Source organism: Camelus bactrianus, chromosome 24 (genome assembly GCF_048773025.1).
Source record: "Camelus bactrianus isolate YW-2024 breed Bactrian camel chromosome 24, ASM4877302v1, whole genome shotgun sequence".
NCBI classification, from domain to species: domain Eukaryota; kingdom Metazoa; phylum Chordata; class Mammalia; order Artiodactyla; family Camelidae; genus Camelus; species Camelus bactrianus.
The window spans coordinates 12,419,040-12,440,725 of NC_133562.1; the positions used below are offsets into that span (position 1 = coordinate 12,419,040).

General features: G+C 39.8%; 1 protein-coding gene across 2 annotated transcripts in view; it reads right to left on the minus strand.

Moving 5' to 3' along the window:
* Window positions 1-21,686, minus strand: part of CDH2 (cadherin 2) — a 193,684-nt gene that overhangs the window by 69,527 nt on the left and 102,471 nt on the right. The window contains exon 1 of one of the 2 annotated variants that reach the window (XM_074352194.1): window positions 12,760-12,783. The exons of the other annotated variant lie outside the window; for it this stretch is intronic. The gene's annotated coding sequence lies outside the window, so the exon portion shown is untranslated. Of the gene's footprint in view, window positions 1-12,759; window positions 12,784-21,686 lie in introns of those variants that run through there. 2 annotated transcript variants of the gene reach the window in all.

Sequence of the window (21,686 nt, forward strand, 5' to 3'; positions counted from 1 at the left end):
AAATGTCAACACAGGCACAAATGAAAGATCTAATCACTGATGCAGGTGGAGCTGGTTCACAGGATTCAGGGGCAGTGTGAGTGTGTACATGCATATCTGACAGCAGGGTTCAGTGTTCAAATGTAAATGCCACTCTAGTTTCTATAAAAAGGCTTACCATTTCCCCCTTTTCCTGGGGGGGGGATGGGTTAGATCTATTAATATGAGGAAGAACATGATTGGCACTTTTTCAACATGGGGATTATTCAAAAATACACAGTGTAATATGCAAGATGTGATGCTAAAGAAATGGGATTGATTCTGCAAGTCACACAGAAAAATCAGATTCATTACATAACAAGCACGTCTTGAATAAAATTATCATCCAACCAACAGAGGCACTAAATATGCACTTTAATTTGGAGTACAGTACAGAAGTAACTTCACTTTCTAATGAGATGAATTATTAATAAAGCTAAGATACTAAAAAAAAAAAAACAATGCTTGTATAAAGGCCAACTCTAATCTCGTGTATTCCATATGCAATCTTCACTAAAACACTACTGTTTTATACTCAGTGGAACCATACCTTCAACTAGTCTGACACAAGACTAGTTTGAACAAGAAGGAACTGCACTGATGATGAAACTTTTTTCTCTTTTATCATTTTGTTCTTGTTTGGTGCAAAAAATAAAAAGGACAGAGGACTACAAGCCAGTAAACTCAGTTCTGGTTGTGGTTCCACCAATGCCTTTTCAATAATCCTCTAAACAGCATCGATCTTCATTGCTTCTGCTGTATATGAGGAAGTGTCACTCAAGACTGCTAGTATCTTTTACAGCACTAAACTATGCACACACACAGTCTAAAATTTGATAGCATAACAAGTCCCTGAGGGAATATTACCACTGAAGGTGGGATTTGGGGATTTGGGGGTTGGTTTTTTTTTTTTGGTTATTTTGTTTTAACTGTTGTGAGCAAGTTTTAAGTAAAACACGACCGCTCCTCTGGGACAAAAAGCGAAGGACAAAGCCTACAGGAAATACACTGGCTTTAAATGTTTTTTTCTCTAGTTCTGAAAACCTATAAATTCCAAAGCAAAGTTAAAATCCAAGTATCACCTTTCACAGAATTATGGATGAAAGGGCAGCAATAAGCGATCAAAATCCTCACAATTATTCAGTGGCCACTCTTTATTTCAACAGGTTAACCCATTACACTGGCATTAATGGACTGTCATTTATAATCTACTTGCTTTCCTTTTGCTAGAATTTGTATGCCATCACAAAAGTAAAAGAAGCTAAAGTTATTCTGTTTGAAACATGACCGTCCTCCAATAGACCAGTCTCCTTCTTTGCATGAAACAGATTTCAGTCATTTAGGCACGCAGGTGTCACAAAGATCAAAGGATACTACCTGTATGTCAAGTTCCAAATCCTGCATCTCATCCCCTTAAAAAAATAACAGATGTCAATGAGAAAAACGAAAAGTCGAATGTCTTTACAAGACATTTCTTTAGAACAAGTCTTTAGAACTATTTAGTAATGAATACAAAATTGAAAAATACAAAACTCTGGAAAATAAAAATATAAAAAATACGCATTTGAAAAAAGATATGCATTTGAGACAACAGAAGGTACAATCCATAATTTGTCCTAAATTTGCAATTTTGATGGCATAAATGCTCCTCAGGAAAGATAAACTGAGGACCTACGAAGTTCTCTGGAGATACATGACAAGAAAACTCATATGACAATTTCTGGATGAAGTCACGACAGAAAAGGTGCTCCTTTCACTTTTACATGACATCTTTTCTTTTAAAAGTTTCTAATAAAATAAAGTCAGTATTTGTTATAAAGGAGACATTCTCTACTCAGTTCTTATCATAACGGCCATACAAAAACATTCTGCTGCAAGTTTTGGTTTCTAATGAGTAGCATTCTTTTGTTTTTTCAGGTTCAAAGTCATTTTCTGTAAACAGCCTGTTTTATATGCACACACTACCTTTTGATAATTCTTTCATGGATTACAGTTTAGCCTTTAAAACAAGCAACTATGTTGAATATCTTACTGTTCTTCTAGGTGGTTTCAAATCCCTTGATGTTTGGCAAATTTTTACAAAATTAATGAGGTTAACCTTCATTTCTCAGACTTGCAGAGTTTAAAACTTCATGTTACCCAGACCTCGTAGTCAAAGATGACTCACAGTCAAGGACTTTTACATTTGACTTTATTTTTCAGGAAAATCTAGTAAACACAAAGTGTATCTTAAATGAGAGAGAAGCATGTGACACTTTCTTAATCTTAAACACATTTAGGCAACTAAATACAGGTTAATTCCACTTAAAATAAATTAGACTTGTAAAAGTAAAGACATCTGAGGTAAAATGTGAAGGGACATCAATGAGGTTTTCACTTTATAAAGTTCCTTTTCATAGTTGCATGGTATTCTGCCTTCTTGCTCCTTTCCATGCCTGAATGTGTCTGTCTTCCTAGAAGGAGGGACCTGAAATACCAATGTGAACACGGCAAACATTCTATCATCAAGGAAGTCACAGGCTCATCCAAAAACTTCCCTGGCAAATTATGTGAATTAAGATGAAGCTCTACCTAGTGGGCATTAGGGAAATCAGGATGAGACATTTAAAAGCCGAAGCTGACGTTTAAAAACACGATTAAAGACAGTTTCATAAAAAGTATAAAGTTTGCCACAAAAATATCTGGCTTGGAAACTTTTAATTTACTTGCAGTTTGCAGGAAAATATCTACCACATACAGAAAGGGACAAAGAGTGTTTGCTGCAAAGTACCATGCGCTGGATTTGAAGATGTGCAATTCTCTATGGTTACAGCTCTGAGGAAGGCACAGGAGAAATACGGCTTTGAAACACTGCCTCCTTAAACCACCACCCCTGCCCCCAAAGCATATATCCGCACAGTTTTCTTGTGATTATGTTTTGATTTGATTTTAGAATAACAGAAACTCACAGCATCACTGGCTTTTAAAAAAATATAAAATGTGCTTTGTCCATAAGTATTCTCATTTTATGCTATTTTGTTTTCCAATTTAAACAAATCACTGTTAGTGGAAATGAAAAAGGCAATTTCTGCTACCTGAAAGGGAAACACGATTCTGCCAGGTTCTTTAATTTCTCCGTGAAGACATAGACACAGCTCTTTAATAAAAACATGCTATGGAGTTTTCAGGGCCCATAATTCCTTCTGCTTAGTGAACAAAGTCATAATAGGTATGTCAGAATGAAAACAGGGATAAAGTTCTTTTGAGCTGACGGAAATGCCTATGTAGCTTTTTGTAAGTGGAATACAGACGTCAGCAAAACAGAGATCGGGTGGCTCAACAGAGACCATATTACATCTGATTCACTGATCCCTTTCAAATTCTTGCCCCCAACCTCAGCACAGCACAAAACCTTCCTGAGCTCTGCCGGTCCTTTTGTCTACTCGCAAAACAAAATACAACAGAAGAATAAATTCTTGGGGGGGGGGTGGCAAAACAGCATTTCTACTTGGACAAGTCTCTCCCTTTTGGTTATCTTAAGATGCGTGTTCTAGCTCGTTTTCTCAGCTAGTCACTCTCCATCACCTGTTATTTAGCAATTTGTTAGGGAAGGACTATCTGTAGCTCTCCTAGCTTTCTTGAAAGAAGCGACTTGGATGAAAAGTCAATAATAAATGTGCTTTGTGTACCCAGCAGCACTCAAAGTGCTTATAAGGTAATTAAGATTGGTAAGGGGTCATTGGTTTTATGCCCAGAATCGGGTTATGAATCCAAGATTAAATGTCAAAAAGAGTGTGTCTGAGAATACTTGTTAAAAGACAAAATTTCATACTTTTAAGACATGCACTCTATGCTCTAAATGCATCCAGAAGGAGAGATGCTCGAAGTGCCAAGATGCTTACAAATAATTTTGCTAGTGGGCAGACAGGAGATTCTTGAGTGCTTTTTCTCTCAGTTTGCGAGAGATGTTAAACACACCAAGAAACTCTGCAAGGTTTAGATCGACTTTCCGACATGGAGGTGGAGCCAACTTTTAGCAATGGTTTGTCAGATGCTGTCTTGTTCTTAAACATCCCCCTTTCAACAGTTACCTTTCCAGTTCACTCCTATGCTGAAGAGTTGCACACAGCATAAGAATACCATGGGAATCCGTGAGAAAGTCTATAGAAGTATTTTGGGACAAGGCCGAACCTTGGAGGATTTGGGGAGGTGAGACTAGGAAGAAAATGGAGTTCTGATAAACAAACGACCCAGAGCAGAAGAAAGAAGACAGATGACATGTCCAAGGAAAGGCAAGGGCCAGCCATTGCTTGAAATAGAGAGTTAATGCAGAGATACAGTGGAAGATACACCTGTACGTTTACTATGGACAAACTGTAGAGCACTTGTAAGAATTTGGGAGACTGAAGTTTTTGGGGCAGAGGAAGGGCAGGCAGTGCTCTGGGACAAATGACCTAATGTAAACAGGGATGAGAGTGGAAAGCAGACTTTTTACTGACAAGGTCAATGCTTGAGCGAGAACTAGGGATCTGGGCCACAGTGACGGCAGCAGGAATCCCCAAGAAGAAAGGTATTCAAAGAAGTGGTGAAGAATTGATAGCTACTTAGGTGTGAGGGCGAGGAAAGGCAAGGAAGGAAATGCAGGGTGTCAGAAGGATTCCAACAGTTTGAGTCTAGATGACCGTTTAAAAAGAGGGATGCAAATGGGTTAAATTTTGAAGGAGGAAATTTCCATTTTAGGAAAGACTGCTTTCCAGAACTGCTGATTTAATTTAGCATGAAAGAATATACAAATTGTGCATCTTCTGAGTGCCTGACATGGGGCTCGGTAGAGAGAATTCATCCTGGTATCTTGGAGGGGCTCCTAGTTTGATTACAGAGACAGACACACAAATCGTGTGCTTAGTTGAAGTCACAGGAATGGGGTGAAATCTTTCAGGGACAGTCACGTCTAATCTAAAATGTTCCTGCTGAGATTATCTTGGTTAGCTGTCTTACTGACAGAAAACACGTGATAGCCATCTCATACGCAGACATCTCTTCAAAAAGACAAAAATGAACTGAGTCAAGCTTTTTGTCTTTTTCCCCTCCTTATAAACCCCATTCATTTCTTGACTCCTGGACCTTTGGTAATTTGTGTTTTTTTCTCCTCTGCACCATATTCTAACTTGCTCTTTGCCTTTTTCAAATGTAAACTCACAAAATGACATTCCTTAAGAGTGCCAATGCTGGTGCAAATTATTGCCAAGATAACAACATTTAAGTACCTACTGAAAGTAAAATACTTTTCATCTTTTGTAACTCAAGGCTTGGCAGACTTGGCAATTTCTTGTGAGCCTAAAACTCTTTGGAAGTGTTAACAATAACTGAGCAACATACGTCCCATCTCTGGGATTGTACACAGGGTAGTGGCCTCCATGAGTCGTCCTTTCAGTTCTTAGTCCCTTGCTTAATGCTCTACCAGATTCATGCCTTGGGTCTAATGGAGAGAATGTCCCTTCATTTCTCTCCTTTCCGTAGCCATTGAAAGTTGTCTCTGGTGAGTCCACGACCTATACTGCCTGGACTCTTGTGTGAACGCACAGTTCTGACATCTGAGGATTCTGGGGCACAGGGCTGGGCAGGAGATATGATGGGATGTCAGGTGCTTGAGGTCAGGGCCCACGGGCACAGTGGCACCCTCCACTTGGCTGCTTCATCCCCATGCTCCTTCCAGTTGGCTCTTGGATGGAGGAGATGGCTGTTGGTATTTCAGTGATTCCCCAGACATGACCATATTGGGTCCTGATGACCACTTCAGCCGGAGTAGGCAGCAACTCATATTTCCATTTTCTAAGTGAATTAATTATGGCTCAGGGAGATTAAGCAACCTGCCGTAGGTCCCACAACTGTCAAAGAGAACAAACTGCCTTTATTAGGGACCAAATGAACTACAAATAATGATAGGTTTCTAGCTCACATTTAGTTTATGGCTTGTTATAATTACCTATTTTCTGCTCTACCAGTGCCAAGTCAGGATTTGACAGTCTGTATGCTGTCTTTTTGGGGTTTTTTTGCCGAGTTCTTCTCACCATTAATTTGTATGGATAATTTTCCTCCAGTTCTACTAAATGTCGGGACAAGTGATTCCCTAAAATTCAGAGTCTTGTGTGACAATGAAACAGATCTTGGTATTTTCCAGTAATACTGCAAACACAAAGGAAGCAAAGTTAAAGTAAGTCAACACTGACGGGTTGAAGAAAAGGAGGGTATTAGGCGACCAATGAGTCAATGTCTTCTAAACTGCATTCTGCTGATGACGCATGCTTAACTATCAGCCATGACTGACCGACAATGCCCAAAATAGAAGCAACTCCCTTCTTGACTAATTGGACACAAATAAAAGTTGCAAATAGTTTTTATTATGATAACATCTTAAAATGGTGCTACCAACAAATAAGTATCTATCTATTTTCTTAGCTGGAGCCAATGATGCTTCTTAAAAGCTGACTGGAGCTAAGATGCTGCTCCTTAGCAAAGGGAACCGTATCAGCTGTACGTCTGCTCAAGATAACACAGGACCAGTCTCCCACTGCTTTACGGCACTTTAACAGTTACAAAGCTGCCTTCATGTAAGGAGAGGGTAAACTGGGATTTCCGATGGGGCAGTCCTCCAAAAACTCTACACCAGTGGGGCGAGGGCCACATCAGCATATCAGCAAAACAATTAACTCACTTCCAAGAAGCTAAAATTCCACGAGGAACGGAGCATGCCTAATTTTCTGAGGTCAGTGCCCTGATCAACGCTGTGTTCCTACGATCTGCATTCGACACGAGAAGTCTCCGCTTGCCTCCTGTTAACAGAAGTGTCAGGAACAAGATTATCCACAGGTAGCAAGACTGATAACAGCTTGAAAAACATCCGATGCAGAAAATAGAGGAAACAGTATAAAGTAGAAGCTGAAATGACACAGTCTAGCCGAGCTTTGAAGCAGAACTGTGCGAATCTTCACCACTGTAAATATCACCCTACTAAGTGCAATGGTATTAAACACAGGACACCAAGATGGGTAATTCCAGTCCCAGCCTTCCAGAGACTCACAGGAGAGTGAAAGAAAAACAGATACCAAGGATTCTAGCTCATTCTTCTCATCCTGAAAGATCTTTGATCCACTGATTCAGTGATTACGCCGAATATACCACATCCACCATCTCATTTAACCCGAAGAACAAGTCTAAAAGGTAAATGCTATTTTATAGATGAAAAGGAAAAAGAGTCACAGGGAGATAAAGTACCAGGTCCCAGGTCACACAGTGGTGGAACTTAGCATTTGAGCATGGTTATGTGATTCTAAAGCCTGTTTTGATTTTTCAAAAATATCTCACTGCCATTCAGTTTTGGGACGGGAGTCCACAATAAGCACAAAACATAAGCCATGAATCAATATATTTATGAATAAGATTATCTTTCCCTTAGAAACCACACTAGATTATACATTTATAAAGTAATGAACTCTATCATTTGATAGATTCTTGAAATAATCTCTTTTAATGGGCATGTCTGGAAAAGTGGTTTCCTGAAGTGAAAATCTGTTAAAATGTGGTCTCCATTGGCACCTGGGTTTCACATATACTTTTGACTTTTCTTTAAAAAAAATTCATTTAATTCCTTACTGGAATCACATGCCGAGTTTTATATGAAATAAGAAGAGTGGCTTTCTACTGAGTACTTTCTGCTTTAATCAGAGCCTGAATCAGACCCAAGACTCACCAGGCCAAGTGAAAAAAGTGGACAGTCAGCAGGCATCTGTGTGTTTTCAATGGATGAGTGTCCATGACGACAGGGAAAAAATGCCACAGCAGTGCAAGCAACACTGTTAGCGGGCTCAAAGAGACTGGGAAGCGAATTAGCCTAGAGATCCGTCCACCTCTTTCCCTTCCTTCTTAGAGGTGAATCATGCTCAACAGAATTACGTAGCATGGCAGAAACAAGGACCCACCTCTGCATTCCTTTTGCACCTGTTCCTGAACTCACGGAGGGAGCGCTTCTGAGCTAAGTGCTGCCCATCGAGCGCTTTTCAGCAATCCTACACTTCATAAATTTTCTTGTAATGCACAAGCAAATTACAAATCCCCAATGACAGGAAGAATGGATGAGATAAGTGAAAATGTAAATTTATCTTCTAAACAGGACTACACAAAGGTGTACCATCTTATCAAAATGCTTCTAGTAAATTACTTTAAGCATTTTACTCTGATTTAATTTAAATATAATTTTTCTTTCATTAGCCTCACTGAGGTCTAACTGATGAATAAAATCGTGAGATATTTAAAGTATGCATCACGAGGATCTGATATACATACACATTGTGAAAAGTTTCCTCTTATCCAGTTTTTTAACACATCTGTCACCTCATATATTTTTATATATATACTTTTTTTCTTCTTTTTTTGATGAGGACCTTTCAGTTCTGCTCTCTCAGTATACAATTATTCAGTTCAATTCTGGTTGACAGTGTTATCAACTAGAGCCACCACATTATACTGTAAATCCTCAGACCTTATTCATCTTATAGATGAAAGTTTTTAAGTGTTATGTATTATTGATGAAACGAATTAATACCAAGAAATAATTTTTCCTTTCAATAGGTGTTCTCCATTCTTGTCACACCCTTTGTAGTTACAACTGAGAAAGACCACTGTACTAGGAAGGCAACTGTCCCCATAAAAACAGGAAACTATGAAAACTGTAGCTGGTATATTTCAAACACCAAATTGCTAATAAGCACTTTTTAGTAGCAGCTGATGTGCTTTTATATTTCACTAATACAGTTTATCGGTTTTTATTTTTGAGTATACATATAAAGGAAACAAAATTGTGGACATTATATTTAGAATAATTGACTTTTTTCCTGTTTATTCATCGATAAGCTTTTCTGCTTTTATAAAATACCTGATAATATAACATTGGAATTACTGGAATGATGCGTTATTATTTTGCTTTAAGAGTATCCTAGGTTAGCGGTTCTTTGGCAGTTCCATGATGAACCTGCCCCAGGTAACATCTGTGATGATCTCTCTGATACTACAACCTGCCCTTTACAAAACGGCATTATAGTTGGTGTGTCTACTTCCTAAGCATTTACACGTCTTAAGCTTTGATAGAGTCTGGTGTATTTTTCATGCTGGAAATAAGCAGACAAATCACCTCACTTTCACATGCTATAAAATCATTCATTTATTCAATAATTACTTACTGAACACCTACCATGTGCCAGGCACTGTTACAAGCCCTAGAGATACAGTAATGAACAAAACATGCCCCCCTACCCCCATACACACAATGTTTTTGAAAGAATTAAGGCAATGTTTACATTAATAGAACAAGTTATTACAGAAATGTTTTGTTTTAAAAGTATAATTTTAGCCTTATTTCTGTTTGAAGGCTATGAAATGAATGGATTCTGTTTTCCATTAAAGAAGAAGAAGAAAACACAGAGTAAGCAGGATGAGTAACTTCTGGCAGGAATCCAGGCCTGGCACAGGAATGGAAGGATGGAGCTCCTTCTTACCGGGGAGATAAGATGTGGAAATCTGAAAAACAGGCTTGATTTGGACAAGCTGGTGGAGACTCCCCACGTTTAAAGGCACTTAAATAAGTTCTTCAGTGATGGCTGGCACTGAAGTTTCATTACATCTCATTTCACTTCCGGCTTCATGGTGTTTCCTTATGAAATAAACATCCCATGAGTGCCCTTCTTATGGTCCTCATCTTTGAAGAGCATCATTTTCATCTCAAGTTAACAAAGCAGAGATAGAAGAAATGATTTCCCTAAGGTCAAAAGTTGGACAGGAGACCAGAAGGAGCTGGAGAGGCCAGGTTTCCGAGTGAATGATCTCAAGTGACAGGACCAACAGTGAGGAACCGCCCATGGCTGGCCTGCTCATCTCTGTCTCAGCTTCTTGGAATTTTGAACAGAGACACAGAAACACAGGGACCTGCTGACAGTGTGTTAATTTTCAGCTGAACCCTGGAGGGGAAAATTCCACAAACGGCTCCATTTCTTGGTTGTTAACCTCTTACTTTATCTCTGGGAGACTTTCTCGGCATTCTTCCAACAAACAGTCCCCTTGGCTTAAGTTGGTTTCTGTTACTTGTAACCAAAAGAACATTAATGTCAACGTCCCTTTCCTCTGGTCCATTTTGTATGCTTCATTTGAATTCATTTCCTTTTCTTCTAATTATCCCACTAAAGACTTTCACTGTTTTCTACTGCCAATAAGATTAAATCAAATCTGCCAACATTCCAATATTCTCAGTATGGCTCTCTTATAAGCTCTCAAATCTAGGTCTAAGTGCACACATCGCCTGTCACCATTTCCATCCCTTGCTTCCTGTTCTCCCTAAAACACTCCTACAAATAATAATGGAAAAGACAGTGGACATTATTTTAATGATACATGTTTGGCTTCAATGCTGGACCTGCCAATGATTAGATGTGGAAGCTTGCACAGATTTTCTTGTATCTCTAAAACCTAGCTACCCTTTAATAAAGTGAAGATAATAATATCATGTTCCTAGAGTTATACTAAAGATGAAAAAGAATACATATTTTTTAGATATAGCTAGCACAGGGCCTAACATATAGAATATTTTCCACAAATGAAAACCATTTTAATTTCATTATGACTTAAATCTAAGTCTTTAACCCAAACCCTTCCTTGAGATTCAGAACCACAGATTTCAGTGCCTGTATGAACTTTCATGTAGACAGACCTCAGATTTCAAATGCAATCTGTCCAACAGGAAAATTAACACCTGCATTCCTTTTAACCTGGGTTCTCCTATATCTCTTACTTGGAAGACTGAATGATACCGCCACCCACCAGTCACTCAGCCACAAGTATGATAATCCTAAACTTCTTCCTCATCCAACTGGTCTCCCACCCTGGCAACTTTACCGCCTTAACATCTCTTGAATCCGTCCTCTCCACTTCTCCAGGCACGCAGATCTTCTGCACCAATCATCAGGCCTCTGACAATCTTCCTAACTGATATACCCTGCCTTTGTAGTACTCACTAAATTTACCCTCCCAATAGTTAATGAAGAAGTTGTTCTAAAACTCAAAGCTGATCAAGTTTAAATCTATTAATAGCTCTCCATTGATTAGAGAATAAAGATGTACTCTCTGGACTGTTACACCTGACCTTGACAATGGGGCCCCAGCTGAAAGTTAATGCTTTCATTCTCTCATCTTGCCTTGTTAGTGAACTCTGCTCCAGTCACACCTACTTGCTCAGTTTCCGCACAATATCAGACTGTTCCTGCTGGTCCATCTGCAGGAATGTCCTTACTTCAGCACCCTGGCCAGTAGCCATGCATCTTTCCAGGGTCACTTCCTTTGTGAAGCCCCAGCAAATATAGCCAGCCCTCTCCGACGTCTGTGTTCCAGCTGCAACCAGTTGTGACTGCAGCCTGAAATACTTTGATCATAGCACTCATACTTGCGCTGAACATGCTTGTGGACCTATTTTCCCAAGCTGAAGGGCAAAGCTGTGCCTTATTCCTTTAGGGTCACTGGTGATCAGCTCAGGCTTGGCACGTAACAGGCCCTTCCTATGTGCTGGCCAAGTGAATGAAGGTAACAAACAAAGAGGCAGCAAAGGGAATTTAGAATTTGAATTTCAAAATGAAAAGCAAAGATCGAAGTATGGTTTGGAGTCTGCAGACATCCAGCATCTCTTAGGACCCACAACAATACAGAATATGGTAACTGTTCGTAATTATGATTTCTACTAATGAAGCAAACATTCCATCACAGCTATTCAGAATGCCCTATTTAAGGTCATCAAGTGTGAGATTAAGCTGACACATTGTTCCAAAAGGCACTGATTAAAGGGTGCATTTTTGTAGGATGGCTATGGCCCCTTAAATGATAATTTGAGAGACATCAATGTTTTATAGTCTAAATAATTTAAATGTGGTGCATTACTGAGCAACACTAGAATACAGCTTACTAGTGTCTACTAACTTGTGATCATCTCCTATATTACTAGGAAATTTGGACAACTTTAGTATAAATCTGCACATAACTTCCTTAATGGGCAATGAAAGTTTTAGGGAAAAAAAAAAAACTGGGAGATAAAAATGCTCTGGGAGAAAACTGTTTAATAGCTGATTAGAATAGAGAATTATTTCTTTAAAAAAATGTTGATAGCTATGCTATAGTAAAATATTTAGAAAATATACCAAAGATGTGGTCAGAAACCAAAAAGAAAAAAATAGTATTTTTTGACATAAAGTGATTCAGGTGGGAAGGAAAGTAAAGATAACTCATAATTTAGAAGAAAATCTTACATTACTGAATCAAATTATGCTGTAATATAAGACTCAGTGCCGAGAAAAATGCTCTGCAAATTTTCAGAATGCATCCTAGGTAACAGATCTTCTAAGAAATATTGCCACAGACCAGAATAAAATTGATATAATTTATCCATCAATTTTCAACCTAGTCAATAAAAAACACTCAAGGAAATGAATGGACATTTTAATAGACTTCTAGATGTGCTACCCATTCTAACTTTAATAAACAGTTTTTTTAAAAAAAATTGTTTAGACTTTACAATGAACTTAACTGGGAGCCAACATCATAATTTTGCATTTAAGATTTCACTTTTGGTTGAGCTGGAATAATGGCTGAAAGTAACAGGAGCCACAACTGATTAAGTGGAAGTAAAGTTTTCCTTTTAAAGCCGCCTTAAGGCAGGTACACAAATATTACCTTTGTGAAGTCTAGTAGAGGGTTGGAAAAGGAAGATGATGAATTTTCAGAAGCGTGAATTGCTGGGACGTGCGAGAAACCAAATGACCGTACGTGACGGGATTCCTCGGGGGATCCCTTTACACTTCAGATCTTCTGTGGCCTGTGATCCGCCACACTCCAGGCAGTTCACAAACAAATTACCACCCCTTCCAGAGGACGTGGGCTCTCAGCTGTAGGAGAGGCAACTGAGTTACCAAAAAAGTACTAAGAGATTTAAATACCTAGAAGCTTGCTAGAAGCCAAGAAGAAATGAGATACTGATCAGAGTTGAATATCTATCTTAGAAAGCCTTGGCCCTCTGTATGCATTGCTGAGCAAGAAAACATGTCAAAATACTCTTCATTTTACATCCCAAGATGTTTTAAGACCAGAGGGTAAAATTGGCCTGACAGGCACTCGGCCAATAGGTTGCAATACTTACGATTACTCTTTAAAAAAAAAACAACTCGCCTTCTAAAGCCACGCTAGACTTCAGTTCCATAAGTATCAGGAAAGGAAAAAAATCAAGTTTTCATCTGATTGTTTACGTTCTCACTGTAAAAGACTTCAGACTAAGGAAATGGATCATTTCTATGTGAAGAGTAAGGCCTTGGTGAATTTGAAATGCGATATGTTTTTACCTTTATTTAGTGTTGAATGCTATAAAATAAAAGAGGAGGGTGAGCTGAAATACAATGTCCCGTTACATTTTTGCTCCACTTCTCTGCTTCTCACTTGACATTACGGACAAAGATTTTATCATGTTAAACGTATAAGGAGGGAGTGTATAGCTCAAGTGGTAGAGTGCATACTTAGCATGACATGAGGTCCTGGGTTCAATCCCCAGTGCCTCTGTTAAGGGAATAATAAAAATGATTAATAAATAAACAATAAAAAATCACGTTAAACGTATACATAGAAATAACCCCGCCAAAGCATGCGTCTCACTGTGGTAACTGATTCAGGCTGTTATAAAGAATAACCAGATTTGACATGTAATGTGGGTCTGATGCCCCCAAAGCATGCAAAGTGGGCACCTGGAGATGGACATTAAAGTGTCCTTGGCAATTCTGCAAGACCACAGTGTTATTCACGATGCTGTTTCCCAGCCTACGTGGAGGGGTTTCTTTTGAATAAATCTGAAGCCCCACACCCACGGACGTGAATTTGAATGGGAGCACAGGACACCGAGCCCCTCTCTGAACGCAGGAGTCTCTCCACTGCACAAGAGGCAAACCCCGCCAGCAAAAACAACAAACTAAATCTCTGTTGAAACAGAAAGGGCAGAGCGTGAAATAGCAGCCTGCCATCAGACAGGGGGAGTCCGATTTTCATCAAGGGCAGCTGAAACAGCCCTCTCCTCCCACTTCTGCATGGAAAAGAAGGAAACAGACAACACCATCTGCACGCAAGCAGGAAGACGAACCTCGGCAGCTCACGTGCTCACTCCAGCACGAAACCCCCAGCAGCCTCCAATGCCCGTTTAGGCTCCACTCCTCTCCCTGATCCCATCGGGTGCTCCTAGTTACTGTACGTTCAGAGGGATGCACAGTCCTTTTTTAAAAGATTCTGCTGGTGCCACATCATATATTGGAAAAGTTTCCAACCAAAGGGTTTCTGATTGATTTGTCTGGGGTCATGTGGAGGTAAAGGGAGAAGGCTGAAAGAAGCAGCACTTGAAAGCGGTGAGTGGCAAACCCAAGCAGCAAGGTGAATGCACTGTAAGAGCCTCTTCGGTGATGACTACACAGACACGTGGCGTGGGCATGCAGGATCTGCGCCAAAGCAACGGCCGCCGGTTGCTCTACAGCTATTTCCAATTCACCTGCTGCAGTGCTAAACAGGCTCCTGAAACTCTGCCTTCCGGGAGAGAGGAGACTGTTCACACAGGGCTGAAATGCACAGTACAAATATACGCTGTGGGAGAACTGGAGGGGAAGTTAGGTGGAATTGAGCAGATAGATAAAACAGGTAGATTACCTCCTCAGCTAGACGAGATCATTAATGATACCAGAGAAGGGCCGACGTGCTTTAATATGGACACATTTGTGCATCAGGCATGGTGTACTGACCACAAGGATGCTGAGGGACTAGATTAATTCATTACTGAGTTATATCCATGACCAGGCCACATGTGCATTTAATGTCAAAAAGTATACAACCAGTAGCAAAAAAGCTTCTCAGCCATATCCTGCAGACCTCTTCACTGCTTTCAGAACTTTCAATATGATTAACCAGATCCAATTAATAATCATGATGATGATAATCATTTTAATAGTTTGAATTACTACCCAGGAAATAGTCACTAGCGCCTTCCCCTGCGATGGGCAGAGCCTTCGTTGATGTTGGGCTTGGATAAGTGTCTTTCTCTGGCCACTGAGATGCTAGTGGACGTGACACAGGCCAGTGCTTGAAACGTGCTTACACCACGGGGCTTGCCCTCTTGGAGGATGCCATTGCCATGCGAAGAAATGAGATCTGGCTGCCCACTGAGCTAAGGAGGACGAAGGAAATGGGGAACAGATACAAACTCAGTCTGCAGCTTGTATCCAAGGCCAGCCTGGATCAGTGGAGCCCTACCCAGCCCACAAATGCACGAGCAGGAGTCACGACTGCTGCGTCAGCCACTGATTTTGGAGAGGTTTGTTACGCAGCTTTATGTTGGCAATAGCTCATGGACATACAGTATTAATAATGATATGATTAATGTATCATCATGAAGAGTGCCTCCAGGTTAAATAAATGGTACATGGTGAAATGAACACAAGAGATTTCATTACTGCTGATAGAATACAGCAGAGCTAAAAGCCGCGGTCAAACTGGACCCTCTCAATGTCACCCCTTCCAGGCCTTCTGCACTCGCGGAGGCAGCTGGCTGCCGTTTACTCAGTACCACGCCTCAGCCTCAAGCGTCTCAGGCCCTAAAGCGGCCACTGCCTATTTATTTGATTCTTAAAACAGTTCCTGTGTCGTAGCTGCGTCTCCCGTACTGAGAAGGGAATCAAGACTCACAGAGGTTAGGTAACTCGGGCCACAGCGCGAACAGGCAGCGGGTCTCGATCTCAAGCAGGTGCTTCCTGAACACTTAGGATATTTCAGCAAAGCTGTTTTTCTATTTAAAAATGTTTAGAGGAGGAAGAAGCCGACTCCACAGTGGAGCTATAATGTCTTTTTCGCTTTTGTTGCTCTGTAGGGACTCATCTGGCACTGAAACAGCCCTCCCAGTCCCACCCCCAGATGGTCCACTTGACAAGGAGAGGCCTCTGGGGACGCCTGAGCGCTCTCTTCTTCCAAAGGAGAAGTCTAGCCTAGAAAACTCCTAAGATAGCCGTGAGTTTTAGCTCAAGAGGATCCTTAAGTTTACTTCTTTTCATCTATGAGCATTAAGTTAGTTCAGTCTTGGTAGGAGCAACTGCAAGGGAAAAAAATTACAATTTTTTTTTCCTTCTTAAACATACATCTCCCTAACCAGGTGTATTCCTAATTAATCTACATTAAAAACTGAAAACAGTTCTTTGAAACAATTGTCCTTTCCCAATTCTACATCTTATGTGTATTATTTAAAAAAATACGTCACTATGAACATTTTCCCATGAATGCTTTTCTGGAGGTAGCTTTTAAGAGATTCTGATGCAGAGATTAAGTCCTCCTAAGAATTATACTAAACTATCATTAATATTTCTGTTGCTCATATAAGCTTTTTATCAGACAGATTTCCTAATCTGCTGGGGTAGTCAGGCTACCTCTATATGACAGAAGTGCAAATTAAAATATAGCTAACATGACCCTGGGCAAAGATCTTTCAAAACTTTGAGCTGTGGTAAAACTAGATGCTATGTTAGGGGTAACAGTGACCTTGGGAAAATACCAAATGCACTAAAAATAGCTCCTGCATAATTAATAGTATGACATTATCTCTACAGTCAGCAATATCAGGCCTGCAACTAAAAATGTCTGCTCATCCTGAGAAATGAAATTAGATCTTAAGTATAAGCCACTGAGGATGTACAGTCAAACATCATGTCTTAGTATCACCTGAAATAATTCTTCTCTGATTAGACCAACAACTAGATATACAATGAGATTTATTATTCCATCTGTAATGGCTGTCTTCATTTTATTGACATTTCTTTTTACTTATGTAAAATATGGACACATGGCCAGGGTCAAATCACAAAACACGCCCTCTAGATCAACAGTAGCACCGTTGCTTGAAGCACACTTTCCTGGTCAGCGCCATCTTCACTTAACATTTTATCCAAGAGATCTCCCCACTGCAGTTTACAGAGAGCCCTCATTCCTTTTTACAGCCTCATAGTCCTTCCTCAGAGGGAGGTACCGCAGTCTTTCCCACCAGTCCCCAACTCAGTCATTTGGTTTGTTCCTGTCTTTAAATTTTACAAACAGCTGCAATGAGCCGCCTTGCTTTTTGCGATAAACTTGTGAGATATGTAGTATTTTTTTCCACTCATTTATCTCTTTCTCTTTAAAACTTTAAAAAGTGGCTAACATTGTTTCAGAAGGAAGGGAGTAGAATGCGATAGGGTAGACTCCTGGCAACTCTGAATGCACCTGTGTAAAAGGACCTATCGATGTTTCCAACGGAAACTACACAGCACTCAACTAACTGACTGCAATTTATCATCTCATATATTCAACCTGAGTCAACAACAGAGCCTCAGTTTTGTGTGCCTTCATTATTTTTATAGCATACTTTTAAGGAAAGCTGTTATAATTCCTAGGTTTTTTAAAAAAATTATAAAGCTATTTTTAAAGCAGCCCCTGATACTGTAAATCAAGTAATTCACACCATGCAGGTGAGTGATGTAAATCGGCAACATGTTAACATGGAACCAGGCGGCTGCGTGTACAAAAACTTTCCAAATTTTAATGGTACAATGCTAAGAAAGCATGAAGTGAAACAGCACAAATTGTGAAATGCACGTTTCATAAAAGCCTCACAGGCTCCCAAATTGTTAAGGCTATATTATAATCTCATAAAAAAAAATAAGCAGTGCTTTAAAAAGCAGCTACTCCTCTTAAGTCAGTCATTTTTATGGCGATTTTAAAAAAAAGCAATAGCTTTGTAAAACTCTATTTATTTCATGAAAAAGTACTTGGACAAAAATCACACTTCCCGATTATTATCGGGCGACAGTCACGTTTACACCACTTTTCTTGCATTTTGAACCTCAACCATTTTACTGATCATCTCATTACTACAATCACACAGTCAATATTTGGTGTTAAAATAAAAAAGTAGGCAAGGAAGCCAAGGGCCAACAACTAGGGAGGAAGACCATGGACTAAGGACAGAAGAACATCCCATTGTTTGGGGGGATGGGAGGAGACGCAGTCTTTCTCCGGGGGAAGAAGGACAATTGGGGACTTCCAGCAAGTTCTTTATGGGCACACTGTACACCCACCACTCCAGCAGATTCCTCTCACCCACTGTATGGAGCAGGAAAGCACCATTAACACATCCTAATAAAAACTTGGCACAAGGGTTCCTCTCTCATCTACATGCAAAACTAAAATGTCAGTGGGAGGTCTATAGCTTCAGGAAGCCATCAAGTGAAGCCTGAACCCAGTAATGATCTGCAGCAGGGCATCTACCGAGGCAAATTCACTTGGCCGGGACAGATCTAACAGCGGAACTGTGTACATGGAAAACTTCGCACCACTGAAGCTACGTCTCCCTGGGATTTGTAGACAAAAGTATCCTCTTTCATGCTTCAAAAAGCATTAACAGGCTTTTCTACATTTTCTTCCTCAAGAAGCTTCATATTATTGGTAACCATCTATTTTCCACCGTCTTCAAAACCCGCTAGCAGTGCAGCATGCCGCCTACAACCAGCCCCAATTTATTCTATCATTAAGATTGTCTTAGGCAAAGGAAAAAGTAATGTAATATTTATTGCCTGCCTGTGAGACGTTAACAGCCAAAACAAGTTTAAATAGATGCTGTCCTTCATTTATTTCTCCAGACATGTCTGGATGAGAAACATCTGGAAATCTCGGAAAACTATGAATTCCTCAAAGTGGGAAGGAACGAGGAGAGGGAGATTTTTCTCTCTCCTGTCTCAAAAGGAACCCCACTTCTGAATCTGGTATTTGTATGGAAGGGACTCTTGGGAATCAGAAGTGTTTTCTCCCATCCTTTTACTTTCGCTGGTTTCCTAAACTAGTCATTGTTCCATGAAGTACCAGCCAGAGCTTATGGGGACACAGAATGTGTGGTGTGGAAGTAAACAGGAAAGAAGGAAGGAAGGAAGGAAGGAAGGAAGGAAGGAAGGAAGAAAAAGACATATAGAGACTAAAATAGAAAAACAGGGATGGGGAGAATATAGCTCAAACACTAGAACACATGCTTAGCATGCAGGGTCCTGGGTTCAATCCCCAGTACCTCCTCTAAGAATAAATAAATAAATAAATAAATAAATAAATAAATAAATAAATAAACAAACTTAATTACCTCCCCCCTCAAAATAAAATAAATTAAAAAAAAGAAAAATAGGATGAATGAAGCTGGCTACCTCCCCCAGTTCTGAATTGCCTGAAGAGATCTCAGAAGAAAGAGACCTAAATCTCTCAAGGCTCCAGTAATTTGGGTGATTTAATTTTCTCATTTTAACTAAGTATTCATTTTATTTTCTATTTTGTACTTTTGTTAACCAGGGCCTCCGTTTTCTGAATAATTCTGGTTTGGTTACCAGATTCATTTAGTTTTCCCCCTTTTCTTCAAACCATGTATCACAAATGTTTTCAGATGACAACCTGGTTTCTCCACTGCTCGGAGGACACTCTGGAATTACTCCCAACAAATCCCATCACTCGGGGCCTGAAAGTGAGGGGCCTTGAACTTCCAGCTTCCTAGCCAGGTGATAAGCCTCCTCTGCTGCTTCCTACTCCCTCGGCTTGTCCTGTCCAAGAACCGTGAATTTTCAGATCCCTTCCCTCCCTGCAGCTGCCTAACGTCATCAGATTTCTTATCCCCAAGAATGTCATCAATGCATTGTACTAGTTCCAGTGTTATGCTCAGCGGTACTAAAAAAGCTGTAAATTACAGTGAGCACCCTCCTCCCCATTGGTAGCTTACTTTGACACTTCTCAGCCCCTCTTATAAAGGGAGCTCTCGGGAGTGGAGCCAGGAACTCAGTCACCAAGCAGTTTATCCCCTGTTGACACTTCATTGTTTAGAAAGACAATAAGATCTAAGTCAAGATCTAACCCAGGGCCCCAAACACTATTAAGCGTCACAACTGGTCATCTACATAACGTAATGCCCATATATTAGGATGCAGGTTGTCAGCTGACTAAGGAGTACCCAACGCTTTAATTACATAAGAAGTGCTACCCAAAGAGGCTCTTGAATTATTCATTAAGAAGAAACCATCCCAGAGCAAATGTAATAGAGAAATCTTCTGAAAGGACTGCTATTTTCAACTATTAGGAGCTTCCATCTCCTAATATGGAAGAGGGATTACTGTTCCACATTCTCAGACACTGGCTCAAGTGCTAAGAATGCTGGCTACACTGATAATCCAGTCATTGTCAACCTCCAAGGAAACCCATGGTCATCTGCTATAGAACTGGTTTCTTGTTTTCCTAGAGCGCTGACATTATAAAAGATATTACGTCAACCTCTTTTCCGTCATAGTCATCATCATCATAATCATCATTCGATCCAACTCTACAATACTCAGCATCTCAGCATAGGAAGACCTCAGTAGTCTTCTGGGCAATGAGGTGATTAATGACTCAGAAAAGCAGAACAAACACCAGCATTTATTTCTTACGGGCACCGCCAGACTTGAACACTAGGAGTTTGAAGAAGATCACAAAAATTAAATTTCACCCTCCCTAGGCTTTGATGATTATTCACTCAGACACACACCAAGTCTGAGGGAGAAAGTATTCTAGTTAAAGTGGGGGTGGGAGGGGCTAGGGTTCCAGCCACATTCCCCCTACTCTCACTTATTCGTTCATCAACTATTTGAGAGCCTGCTAAGTTTTAAGATGCGCATGTCCACTTATGCCACAACTCTCTATGATAACCATTTGAAAAGTATTTAATCACTGCCCTTAAAAGAATTACTCTTAAATTCAAAATATTTATCTGAAAAGCTGAAACTCAACTGGCTTGAACTGGACAGCCTATATCAACTGTATACAGGAAAAGGAGAAGACTTAGCCAAAGCAGATACCTACTAAATATAAAACAATTTTATCTCCAAAACTAGTTACAGATGAACTTCAAAAATGCAGATCTTTTGTAAAGAGAAACACTGATGTTATGTTATTAAAGTAAAACGGGTCCCTAATCAGAGTATTTTTAGATTTGAAGGTTGCCCCCTTTAGAGCAAGAGTTCGAACAAAGGCTCTTATGTTTAATGCATCAACATTTTTCAGAATAATTCTTGACAGCAATGCATGCAATTGTATTGACAACCCCTTTTTCCAAACAGGCCCCTTTCACTTTTCAAAAGCAAAACTCTCCTTTTCTTACCGCCTATCAAACAGACAAGCATGTAATTAAGACCATTTTACTAATTCTCTTTTTAGTTTAGGTGCCACTGCAAGGCTGGTACTACTCTACTGTTTGAATAATGATTTCTATTATAGTCAAGTTGAATCTGAATGGTACAAAGGATAAGTTTTACCACTGGATCAGACGGAAAAAAATTTTATCTGCAAGTTACAAAAATGTTTATTGTCAGAATCTGAAATCCACAATATGAGCACACGGCATTCAGAAGACAGCTCAACTCCTGCAGCATTTGTACACCTGCTCCTCCAAAATGAATGAACTGGCAGAGCCCACAAAACATAAAAAAAACAAAGTAAATTTCAAGCAACACTTGAAATAATAGCCCTAAAAGAAAAACATTATAGAAATTTAGTTT